Below are 7826 nucleotides of genomic sequence, written 5' to 3' on the forward strand. Positions count from 1 at the left end.
ATGTTACTTACAAGCCCTAGGCCCTGATCAATTAGTCACTTACATTAAACCATGCATTGCCCCATTACCATTAAATGTGTGAAAAAACAAAACAAAACAAAACAACAACTTTCTACAACAAGCTCAAATGACTATACAATTAAATAAACCTTTTTCTTAAGGGTCACTGAGATAAAGCCACTAAAGTTAAAATAAAAGTCTGAAAACCCTATCTAGACAGCTCAGTGGCCCCTATCAAAAAAAAAACAGTCCACTTTACATACTTTGGTGGCTAAACTACTACAACAAAATAAAATAGAAACTACTCAGTCACCATAACACTCACCAATTTTTGTCATTAAAAAAAATCAAATAAATAAAAAATGCTAACAAATTTAAAAAATATTAACACTATAATGATTCCTATGGAGACATCACAACCAAGACTCCCAAGCCCTGCTATGGTCCCTAAAGACTGGGCTATTATGATTATTAATTTACAAGATTGCTTTTTCACTATACCTTTACATCCAAACAACAGACAACGTTTTGCCTTCTCAATACCTTCTATTAATAATCAATCCCCTGCTCAACGATATCAATAAGAAGTCCTGCCCCAAGATATAATAAACTCCCCTACGGTCTGTCAATTTGTTGTTGATAAAATTTTACAGCCCATCAGACAACAACTCCCTAAGACATATCTCATTCATTACATAGATGACATTTTATTGGCTTCTCCCTCAAAATCTCAATTAAGTTTATTAAATAATGAGGTCATAACTAATGTAACTAATCATGGGCTACTAATAACAAAAGACAAATTACAACACCATTCCCCTTTTAAATATCTTAGATATCTTATAGACCGCTCCACTATAAAGCCACAAAAACTTTCTATTAAAAAAGATAATTTACAAACACTTAATGATTTCCAAAAACTTCTTAAAGATATTAATTGACTATGACCTACCTTAAAAATTCCCACATATACTTTACAAAACTTATTCAAATTATTAAAGTTCCTCTAATTTAAATAGTCCCTGACAACTTACCCCTAAAGCTAAAAAAAAATTACAATTAATAAAATAAAAAATTCAACAAACATTTGTTTACCATATTAATTACAATTCCCCTTTTCAAATATATATCTTTGATACTAAGATATCTCCTACTGCATTATAGTACAAAATAACCACCCTATTAAAATATATCTCCATTCCAAACAGACTAAATACATTATTTCCTATATAGACTTGATAAAAAAAATCATTTTTCTTACACGCTCTCATTTGTGTGCTATAGCTAGATATAACCCTACTCAGATTTACCTACCTTTGACAAAAACAAAAATTAATAATACTCTCCAGGTGTCTGCTACCATTCAAATAGCCCTTACTAATTATCCAAAAAAGTTATTGGCCAACCCACCTAAAAAAAATTATAAAATTTCTTACAAAATACCTCTTTTATCATCAACAATATTGTTTCTAAACACCCTTTCATAAGTACACCTATTTATTTTATAAATAAAAATAAGGCAGGATGGGCATGTGCCCTCTTTCATTTGACCACTAGTCCCCAAGGGACTAGAGGCTTACAAACAAATGAATTATGGCAAGCTGATTTTACACATTACAAACTGCCCCCTTTTAAATTGTTATTTGTAGTCACAGATACCTTTTCCGGCTTCATTTGGGCAGTTCCTTCCACCGCCAAGACTACTAAAGCTGCCGTCACAGCCCTTCTACAATGTTTTTCAGTGATGGGGATCCCTGCCTCCATCAAAACAGACAATGGTCCTGCTTTTACAGCCAATGCTTTTGGTGATTTCATGCATCAATGGGGTATTTGCCATCTTACTGGCATCCCGTACAACCCTCAAGGCCAAGCCATCATTGAATGGGCCCACCATACACTCAAGTTCGTTCTTAATAAACAAAACAGGGGGAATAAGCTAAGGGACCCCTATGGACCTAAAGCCATTTTGCCTACAGCCCTTTTAACAATCAATTATTTTAATTTGCCTCTACACAGTCAGGAAACACGAGCAGAGCGACATTTTTCTGATTCACCCTCGCGTATGCCTGAACAAACTGCTGTTTGGGTTAAGTGTCTTGATCAATGGCGGCCAGGAACACTTAGGTTCCTAGGCAAGGGATATTGTCTTGTCATTTTAGATGATGGAACCGAACAGTGGGTCCCACTCAGAAGAGTCAGAAGACGGGCAGGCCTTGCTCCACATCCCCCGACCAGTAACAGCACTAAAACAGAAACTGCAACAGATGACACTGAAAGATGGCAAGAAAATGAAACGTCCCCGACGCAATGCACCTTTTCCGACCTGGGCACAAATGAAAAATCTGTCCGGACGAGCTGAAGATACTCTGTTGATGACCAACAGTGAGGTAACACCGGAAAAACTGTTGCTGGCCATGATGGCCGTTTTAACCTGTGCTTCTGGGGTAAGCGGTAATTACACCTATTGGGCTTATATCCCCAACCCGCCTCTTTTACAAGTGGTGGATTAGACAGAATCATCTCCTGTGGTTTTCACAAATGATAGCTTACATTTTCCTGCCCCCTGGTCGGATCTAGGACCACAAATAAAAGAAGAAGAAGGAAAGACAGTTAACTTAACACTTGTGTATCCAGTGCTCCCCATCTGTTTCGGGGCCCTCCCTTTGTGTCTCCGCCTATATCCACAATGGTGGGCTTACTCTTTCTCAAATGGCTCTTTCCGTCTTGGAATGTTCGGTACCATGACCTTTGTTTTTAATTGGACAGAAACTACCTACCAGGGACAAATAGCCAACTTCACTCACTATCTATTTAAGCCTTCTGAGTCTCCTTGTGACAACGTATCTTGGAAGAAAAAATCGTCTGTGCTGGGAATGGACTGGTCCACCTGTAGAGAAAGGTTTGGAAAAGTTTCTGTTCACGCTAAGATGACTTTTGTTGATTGGGGGCCTCATGGACTCTTTGTGAATTGCTCAGAATCACAAGAAAATAATAATACCTGCCAATGGTATAGTGTTTCAGCACCACGTTTTAACAGAACACAAACAGGACTTTGGCATCAACGCGATAAACTTTTGAACTGGTACAACAGAGGTCTTTCACCTCCCAGACCCCGGATAATCAGTCCAGTGCTGGGGTCTGAACACTGGCATCTTTAGAAAATTCCTGCTTCTTTGTCTCGGTTTAGGGTCTCATATGCTTATGCACATGTTTCCATCCCATAAAATTATACTATTGAGTATAATTATACTAGTTATGTTCGTGCTTGTGTAAATGCACCCTATCTTTCTGCTATTAGACAATTTAGGAGTAATGGCTCAATTCTGTCCTGTACTGAGTGTCATTTGTAACTTGTTTAAATCATAGTGTGTCAATTAATGTTACTAAAGACAGTGTTTTTTTAGTCCGGCAAAAGACTGATTTGCGGGTTCCAGTCAAGATTTCTGAACCTTGGTCAGATTCCATGTTGTTGTCTTCTGTTCTGAGAGAATCCTTAAAAAGAAGCGAACGCTTTATTGGCTGGATTATAGGTGCCATAGCGGGTATTATTTCAGTTGTAACTGTTGGTACAGTTCTGGAATGGCATTGTATAATTCTACTCAAAATCATGATTTCATTACTGCTTGGAAAAAGGATTCTCATGATCTCTGGGCCCGGCAAGCTCAGATAGATCAACAAATACAAACACGCTTAGATGACCTACAAGCCGCCCTTATGTATGTGGGGGATGATCTGCATGCTTTACAGACACAATTGACGTTGCGGTGTCACTGGAATTTTACTACTTTCTGTTTGACCAATATGCCATACAATGCCACTGAATATCCTTGGGAACAAATGAAGTTACATCTTTTAGGTTCGAAATCAAACACTAGTCTAGATATAGAGAAAATGAAGCAACAAATCACGTCTACCTTCAGCAGCATTCCCCTGTGTTATATAACACTGACTTCTATAATACACTATCTGCTAGTACTTCCTTTTTAAATCCAAAAAACTGGGTACCGCATACGATGGCTTCTTATGCGCTGATCTGTGTATTGTTTGTTATTGTTCTTACAGGATTCCGAACGTTCTGTGCTCGAGCCACCGCCGCCCAAAAAGCGGGAGTAACCATGGCTGCAGCCTTTGTTCTTGAGAAAAAAGGGAGGAAATGTGGAGGAGCTGGAAGGCTTTAAGCAAATACTGAAAATATATTTGCTCCACTCATGACGAAGGTTGGAAGCTGGGACGAGCATAACAAAGGGTTATGAGTGTTCACTGAGTGCCCAAGGCTAGGAACGCATGACAAGGGTCAATACACCTGGCCTTGAGGCATTCAAAGGCTTCCTTCTGACCACCTGTTTCTGAGAGCAAGGACTGTTGTTTCATGATAAGACTCCCTTTAGAGTCTCGCCAAAGCTATGTTATGGCTTAAGCGGTGGGAACTGTATTTTATGCTTGAATGCTTTAATGTTTATCTGGAATGGCTACGTGCAAGTCAGCCTTATGCTCTATTTCCTGAAAATTACAAAACTACACAATTGGATCATAAACTTTGTCAGTCCACTAGAGGCTGTCCCTGAGTGTCCTTTTCAGAGTGTGGTTCTCCGAGCCTTACACCTCTCCACTATTAGTTATATAAACTGCTCAGTTTATAAATTAAGGAATGATACCTTGATTAGCTCTCTTCCTATGAAATTGGTATTCCCAAATTCTTGGAGGGAAAGAAAATTCTCAATTATTTATCTGCAGTACTTGTGAAAGTCATTCAGTCATGTCCGACTCTTTGCGACCCCATGAACTCTACAGTCCATGGAGTTCTCCAGGCCTGAATACTGGAGTGGGTAGCCTATTACTTTTCCAGGGGATCTTCCCCACCCAGGAATTGAATTGGGGTGTCCTGCATTGCGGGTGGACTCTTTACCAGCTGAGCTACCAGGGAAGCCAGTACTTCTTAGGTCTTATTAATTTGTAAAGAGTAGACAATTGATACTGACTCCATGTATTGCCTTTCTTCTCAATAGTATGATCTTCAGAGGGAGGGGAATGAACATTTATGGATAGTTCATGGTAAAATGCACTGTCTAATTTCACTCTCATACCTTGGTGGGTATGGCAGTATTTTACCAATGAAAGGGTTGAGGCTTAGAAGAGTTGATTGACCTATGCCAATGAAAAGTTCTAAAGTAATGTTAGAAATTAACCTTCATCCAATTATGATGTCCAAGCAATGCACATTGAAAGGAAAATATAGTTTCAACTGGGAAAAATCAATCATTTTGCAGTCTAATGGAGATACTTTATTTTAACAATCCCTATGTTAATATATAAACATATATGTTCCTAATAAAAATCACTAACACGGAAGGGTATATAATATAAACAAATTGTCATATTTTACATTTTTCTAGGGAATATAGTTTTAGTATAATTGTTTCAAAGTAAAAAATTGAAACTTGTATATTCAAAAGTTGGAAACTTTTGGGAAAAAGTTTCCCCAAAAAATGGAAACTTATATTATGTATTTTAGAATCAGATGTAAAAATTTCACTTGTTTCAACTTGACATAGTAAGAGTAGAATTGACCCCAAATCATTCTTTCAATAAACACTTATCCATTAAGCTTGAAAATCAAGGACACATTTATTAAACATATAATTTTACCCCTGGCAAAATAAAAATGATTGACAAAATGTTCACATTTAAATAAATGAGTTTTGCCTTACTGTTGGTTTTCAGAGCAGGATGAAGAGTCTGCTTTGTCTGTAGGAAGAAAAGGGTGCAGAGGATATTACAGCATAATATATATTACATCTGTTTCTGTTTTAGAACATTCTGGTTTGCAAGTAAATCCAAATCAATACATTTCCAAAACAGAATTTTTTTTTAATGCCAATGGCTTCCAATTTCATTGACAGTTATCTGATGTCTTTTGACATTATTTAGCTTTCACTTAGCTTTTAACATAAGTAAGTAAAGAACAGGGCTTCCCAGGTGGCTCAGTGGTAAAGAATCTGCCTGCCAATGCAGAAATGCAGGTAGGGGTAGGGAAGATCCCATGAAGGAGGAAATGGCAATCCACTCTAGTATTCTTGCCTGGAGAATCCCATGGACAGAGCAGTTTGACAAGGTACAGTCTATAGGATCACAAAGAATCAGATATGACTGAGCAACTGAGCATGCACACAAGTAAAGCATATTCTCACTCTTCTTAAGTAAGTAAGTGAAGTCGCTCAGTCATGTCCGACTTTGTGCAATCCCATGGACTGTAGCCCACCAGGCTTCTCTGTCCATGGGATTCTCCTGGCAAGAATACTAGAGTGGGTTGTCATTTCCTTCTCCAAGGGATCTTTCCAACCCAGGGATTGAACCTGGGTCTCCTGCATTGTAGGCAGACGCTTTAACCTCTGAGCCACCAGGAAAGCCCCTATGCATACTAAAATATCAGTTCAGTTCAGTCGCTCAGTCATGTACTCTTTGTGATCCCTACTGCACCACTCCAGGCTTCCCTGTCTATCACCAACTTCCAGAGTTTACCCAAACTCATGTCCATTGAGTCAGTGATGACATCTAACCATCACATCCTCTGTCGTCCCCTTCTCCTCCTGCCTTCAGTCTTTCCCAGGGTCAGGGTCTTTTCAAATGAGTCAGCTCGTTGCATCAGGTGGCCAAAATATTGGAGTTTCAGCTTCAACATCAGTCTTTCCAATGAACACCCAGGACTGATTTCCTTTAGGATGGACTGGTTGGATCTCCTTGCAGTCTAAGGGACTCTCAAGAGTCTTCTCCAACACCACAGTTCAAAAGCATCAATACTTTGGCGCTCAGCTTTCTTTATAGTCCAACTCTCACATCCATACATGACCACTGGAAAAACCATAGCCTTAACTAGATGGACCTTTGTTGGCAAAGTAATGTCTCTGCTTTTTAATATGCTGTCTAGTTTGGTTATAACTTTCCTTCCAAGGAGTAAGTGTCTTTTAATTTCATGGCTGCAATCACCTTCTGCAGTGATTTTGGAGCCCAAAAGAATAAATTTTGCCTCTGTTTCCACTGTTTCCCAATCTATTTACCATGAAGTGATGGGACCAGATGCCATGATCTTTGTTTTCTGAATCTTGAGCTTTAAGCCAACTTTTTCACTCTCCTCTTTCACTTTCATCAAGAGGCTGTTTAGTTCCTCTTCACTTTCTGCCATAAGGGTGATGTCATCTGCATATCTGAGGTTATTGATATTTCTCCCAGCAATCTTGATTCCAGCTTGTGCTTCTTCCAGTCCAGCATTTCTCATGATGTACTCTGCATAGAAGTTAAATAATCAGGTTGACAATATACAGCCTTGATGTACTCCTTTTCCTATTTGGAACCCGTCTGTTGTTCCGTGTCCAGTTCTAACTGTTGCTTCTTGACCTGGAAACAGGTTTCTCAAGAGGCAGGTCAGGTGGTCTGGTATTCCCATCTCTTGAAGAATTTTCCACAGTTTATTGTGATCCACACAGTCAAAGGCTTTGGCATTGTCAATGAAGCAGAAATAGATGTTTTTCTAGAACTCTCTTGCTTTTTCCATGATCCAGCGGATGTTGGCAATTTGATCTCTGATTCCTCTGCCTTTTGTAAAACCAGCTTGAACATCAAGAAGTTCATGGTTCGCATCTTGCTGAAGCCTGGCTTGCGGAATTTTGAGCATTACTTTACTAGCATGTGAGATGAGTACAATTGTGTGGTAGTTTGAGCATTCTCTGGCATTGCATGTCTTTGGGATTGGAATGAAAACTGACCTTTTCCAGTCCTGTGGCCACTGCTGAGTTCTCCAAATTTGCTGACATATTGAGTGAAGCACGTTC

General features: G+C 39.0%; 1 non-coding gene across 1 annotated transcript; it reads right to left on the bottom strand.

Annotated features, from left to right (window-relative positions):
* Positions 1-6332: 6332 nt before the first annotated feature.
* TRNAC-ACA (transfer RNA cysteine (anticodon ACA)) lies at positions 6333-6404 on the bottom strand. The gene has a single exon. It is a non-coding gene; the product is annotated as a tRNA-Cys (tRNA).
* Between the last annotated feature and the right edge of the window lie 1422 nt (positions 6405-7826).

The sequence above is a fragment of the Capricornis sumatraensis genome, chromosome 22, assembly GCF_032405125.1.
Source record: "Capricornis sumatraensis isolate serow.1 chromosome 22, serow.2, whole genome shotgun sequence".
NCBI lineage: Eukaryota > Metazoa > Chordata > Mammalia > Artiodactyla > Bovidae > Capricornis > Capricornis sumatraensis.